Source organism: Olea europaea, chromosome 15 (assembly GCF_002742605.1).
Source record: "Olea europaea var. sylvestris chromosome 15, O_europaea_v1, whole genome shotgun sequence".
In the NCBI taxonomy this organism is placed as follows: Eukaryota; Viridiplantae; Streptophyta; class Magnoliopsida; order Lamiales; family Oleaceae; genus Olea; species Olea europaea.
Genome location: NC_036251.1, coordinates 14,266,595 through 14,272,287, shown reverse-complemented (window position 1 = coordinate 14,272,287; position 5,693 = coordinate 14,266,595). Strand labels below are relative to the sequence as shown.

Sequence of the window (5,693 nt, the reverse complement as noted above, 5' to 3'; positions counted from 1 at the left end):
ATGTTAAATTCATATCCGATTAACTATATTATCAGAAATTAGATCCGAAATGAAAAAATTAGAAAAATAAAAATTTTATTTATTTTTTCATTGAAAATCATAGCCCCAACAAGATTTTAATTAATTATTTATTTTAAAAAATATTTGAACTATATTGATGGGCTCACTTATTATAATAGAAGGTCTAAAATATCATTTTGGAATGTTTTAATGATATCGGATCGGATCGGTTCGATCTATATCCATATTTGATTTATTTAGTTAACGAATTATCGTATTTGAATCTCGATTGGGTTATCGGATTAAAACCCTAAATCCATCTCCCATTAATTTCGTCGGATTCGGATCAAATTGAAATATATTGAATTTTTAGCATCAGACGTGACGTAGAGCTGATAAACCAAACACACATTAAAATGTAAGCTTTTTTATTATTATTTACATTGTGATCCATAGTTGTAATAATTTAAAACGTAAGCATTTTTTTAAAACGTTTATAATACTTTAATTTTTATGTAATTGTATAATAAATAACCAATTACTCTTAATTACATATATAACACACTATAAAATAAAGAAAATTGAGGAAATCAGTGACATATTATAAATAGAGAGTACATACAATTTAAGTAGATATTACATATTCGTCGGGTCAATTTTCACGTAATCTACATACTATAAATAGAGAAAATTGAGGAAACCAATAATATATTATAAATAGAGAGTACATACGATTTAAATAGATATTACGCATCCGTTGGGTAGAGAGTAACATACTATAATCGAGAACTTCTCACTTGACTTCATTTAGTAGAAGAAATATGTTTTCGGCATTCTTGAATAATGTTCGATGCCTTGAAAATGTGATCGTGCCTAATATTCGACTTCCATCTCTGTTAGATATTCTCATGCATCATGTGATTTATATTCTAGTTAAATATTAAATAAATAATATATGTAATCAATTAAGATAATTAATTAATGAGATATTTAAAGAATAAATTAAATTTAGTATTAATTTTGTATTCGAATAAGTGATTAAATAAATAATTAATTAAAGTAAAGAAATATTAAATAAACAATGTACATAACCAATTAAGATAATTAATTAATGAAATATTTAAAGAAGAAATTAAATTAAATATTAATTTTTATTTGAATAGGTTTTAAAATAAATAATTGAATAAAGTAATTAAATATACATAACCAATTAAGATAATTAATAAAGAAATATTTAAACGAGAAATCAAATTCAATATTGAATAATTCTACATATATTAATTTATTAGAATGTCCATAATGTATATGTGAAATTTTATGAGTAAATGATCGAAAAAACTGTTTTTTAACTCTCCAATAATATTATGGCACTTGTACATTATGGTATAATGTTTTTATTTAACAAGCAATTAAAATAAAATAATTAAATATTAATGATTAATAATATACATAACCAATTAAGATAATTAATTCCTGAAATATTTAAATAATTAATTAATATTTAAAAATTAATTTTTTTATTCAAATAAGTGATTAAAATAATAATTAAATAAGGTAATGGAATATTAAATACTTAATATACACAATTAATTAAGATAATTTATAAATGAAATATCTAAATAAGAAATTAAATTAAATATTAATTTTTTATTTAAGCAAGTGATTAAATAAAGAAATTAAATATTAAATATATAATATACATAATCGATTAAGATAATTAATTAATGAAATATCTAAATAAGAAATTAAATTAAATATTAATTTTTTATTTAAGCAAGTGATTAAATAAAGAAATTAAATATTAAATATATAATATACATAATCGATTAAGATAATTAATTAATGAAATATCTAAATAAGAAATTAAATTAAATATTAATTTTTTATTTAAGCAAGTGATTAAATAAAGAAATTAAATATTAAATATATAATATACATAATCGATTAAGATAATTAATTAATGAAATATCTAAATAAGAAATTAAATTAAATATTAATTTTTTATTTAAGCAAGTGATTAAATAAAGAAATTAAATATTAAATATATAATATACATAATCGATTAAGATAATTAATTAATGAAATATCTAAATAAGAAATTAAATTAAATATTAATTTTTTTATTTGCGTAGGTGTTTAAAATAAATAATTAAATATAAAGTGAAAAGTGTTTGATTTTTTAATTTGTAAGTTAAGGGTATTTTTGTCTTTTGCAACAAAATTCTATTTTTGTAATTATATAAACTACTTAAGGGTATTTTTGTCTTTTACTCAATGAAAGGTTATTTTGGTGATAGGCAAATTTTTTTTGATTAAAGTGAAAAATTGCCAACATCGACTTGGCGAAACTAAAAATTACCCCCACGTTCATCAGACATGCTGTGAATTGGAAACCCTAATCCAATTCGAAACCTGAAAATCCCCCAAATCCATTGGCCACTGGAAGGAATTCGTTGAACTTTTCTTCTTGAAGGCAAAATCGTTTCTGTGGAAGTAAATGAAATTACCCAAAATTGAAACCAACGAACCCCAAGGCGAACCTGGCGATTTTGCCCCAAAAAATTGATCCGCATCTACATCGGCGGGTTCATGGATACACCGATAGTTTACTGGGTTTCTTCCATCTTTTTTCCAGTTTTTGGAGGAGGATGATTCTGTTACTTATTTTAGATATTTTAAGAAAAAGCCCCTTTCTTGTCAATGGAGGTGATGAGGTATGCATCTATAAATATTTCAAGTCCTACCAAATTTTCGCATTCTGCAGTAATATTTTTGGTTTGTTCAATTAAAATTCTTCTTGAACTTTTTGGAAATTCTGGAGATGGTGCATAATAATGAAATTAACCATTAATTAGCAAATCTTAACTTGCTTTCTTGAATTTGGGTTCATTGTCACTGATCAAGCCTTTTTCTTCTGCTCGGTTATCTGTAACTTTGTAATGGTACTTTTTTTGGTGGCTTTGTTGTGGAACATTTACACTTTTTGATTCCTGTTAACATTTTTTTTAGGAGTGGAAGACGTGCTGTGGGATGTAAGTTTGGATTTGATTCTGGTAAGAAGCCTGATGCTGCATTTGAGCTCCATCAGCAACCGGGCACTCTAGTATGATTCACTCAATGGAGTCAGCCAAATATTAGGCTGGGATATGGAAGTGGATGACTTGGAATATCCGTGGGAGGAGCTGTTGTCTCAGTGTTCATCAGATGACGTGGAAGTTAACTTAGAAGAAATGATTAACGAATTACAACAAATGGATGAGGCTGAATCGTCGACCTGGAAGTGGCAAGGGCTAAAAGAAAAATAGCTGCAAAGACGACAAGAGCTACGTTCGTTCGGTGTGACACTGATAGTATTGGCATGTTTCTCTTTTGACGTATATCTCTGTTGATGTTAATGGCTAATGGTTAATTTGAGCATTAGCATACATACGAAGATTTGTATTCCTGAGCACGAAATTGTGGCATCACAATAGAAACTTTAATAAAAGCACTGTGACTAACGTTTGGAAATAATTTCAACTGAATTTAATCCAAATTTCAACATAATCAACATACGCCAAATTTAGTACCGATTACAAACTACGAAAAATATAACATTAGTCTTTTCTTCCATTACAATGTTGGAACACGTTCACGTTTCTCTTTCCTTTCCTTTGCTGTTCTCTCCAGCAGATCCTTTTACCTTGCGGATAATTATGTTCGGGGATATCTCCACGTTTTCTTTTTTGAATATTTGAGCGAATCTCGTGAATATAAACGACAAATCTTCAATCGGATCTTTAGACGTACATTTACCCAAACAAACACACCCCGAGTCTCCACTAGACTCACCTTCAAACTGCAATGGTTTTTTCCCAGATGACGGAACATCATTCCCAGATGACCGGGCTTCCTAATACCAGCCACGAGACACTAGAAAAAAAAATTTGTGACTTAATCCTCCTCATTTGAATTCTCGAAAGTGACGCTAAATTTGTAGTGCTTCAAAGTTTCTACTTTGTCCACTGCAAATAGTGCAAAGAAAATATCGTCAAATTAGTCCAGCTATGTCATACTGATACACGTGAGATGCATCAACTAGAGAAAAAGATCAATATAACCATAGATACAAAATTCTTTGCCACTGCAGTTACAAATCAAAGATCAATATAGAACAATCATGCACACATAAATTGTTTCTGAATATGGAAGACTCTCTAAATGCAAAGAAAATTCTACCGTATCCTTGCATCATCTATACATGCCATACAACATTTCCATTAATTTTCTTCAACTCTAAAAAACTTACATCCCACAGCACGTCTTCCACTCCTAAAAAACATGTTATAGGAATCAAAAAGTGTAAATGTTCCACAACAAAGCCACCAAAAGAAGTACCATTACAAAGTTATAGATAATCGAGCAGAAGAAAAAGGCTTGATCAGTGACAATGAACCCAAATGCAAGAAAACAAGTTAAGATTTGCTAATTAATGGTTAATTTCATTATTATGCACCATCTCCAGAATTTCCAAAAAAGTTCAAGAAGAATCTTTAATTGAACAAACCAAAAATATTACTGCAGAATACGAAACTTTGGTAGAACTTGAAATATTTATAGATACATACCTCATCACCATTGACAAAAAATGGGCCTTTTTCTTAAAATCTCTAAAATAAGTAACAGAATCGTCCTCCTCCAAAAACTGCAAAAAAGATGGAAGAAACCCAGTACACTATCCGTGGATCCATTAAACCTGCCGATGCAGATGCAGATCGATTTTTTGGGGAAAAATCGCCAGGTTCGCCTTGGGATTCGTGGGTTTCAATTTTGGGTAATTTCATTTACTTCCACAGAAACGATTTTGCCTTCAGGAAGAAAAGTTCAACGAATTCCTTCCAGAAGCCAATGGATTTGGGGGATTTTCAGGTTTCGAATTGGATTAGGGTTTCCAATTCACAGCGTGTCTGATGAATGTTGGGGAAGTTGGGTGAGTGAAGTATTTTGGGGGAGATTTTTATAAATGGCCTACTACTATTCATTTTTGGTAAAATGTCTATAATACCCTTAATGAAATAATTTATCATATATTGCACAAGATATCCTTAATTTATTGGGATAGTCTTAAATTCCTCTATTCCTCTCATTTCGAGTTTTAATATATAATTTCATCCTTTGATCTAATAAATTAGCATAATCTGTAATATAATTATCATGTAATTTACTAAGATTATCAAATTCCTTCGATAATATATCCATAATCTCTAATTGAGAATAAATATTTTCTATTTTTTCCATTAATCTATCTAACAGATTATCTAATCCTTTAATTGTATAACCTGGCATTATTCAAATAATTCCTTGCAAACTATATGAATAATAACATATTTAGATAAGTTTTTTGCAAACATGAACAATAATAATCCCTACAATTCTTTCAAGATATCAGAAGAATTCTTTCTAAATTTAACAAAGACAATAATTTTACCTTACTTTTGATCTTAAATCTGTATTCTTATAACCGAGTGACCTTCAGGCTCTGAATCTGCAAACTGCTCCCTTAAACGGCCTCTTGCCTCAATGGGAATTCTGCTATTTCAGCTTCTTGCCCTCACTGTATCTTTTCTTAGAATTAAGAATAGAGATCTTAAGTAAAGAAAATTCTCTCTTTGTTAAAGTAAGAAAGAGATTATCTTCTTCAATCTATCAAGAAT

The 5,693-nt window shown here is 28.3% G+C and overlaps 1 long non-coding RNA gene across 1 annotated transcript; it reads left to right on the top strand.

Moving 5' to 3' along the window:
- Nucleotides 1-2,338: 2,338 nt before the first annotated feature.
- LOC111410245 lies at nt 2,339-3,417 on the top strand. Its single transcript, XR_002705630.1, has 2 exons — nt 2,339-2,714; nt 3,010-3,417. It is a non-coding gene; the product is annotated as an uncharacterized LOC111410245 (long non-coding RNA).
- Nucleotides 3,418-5,693: the final 2,276 nt, after the last annotated feature.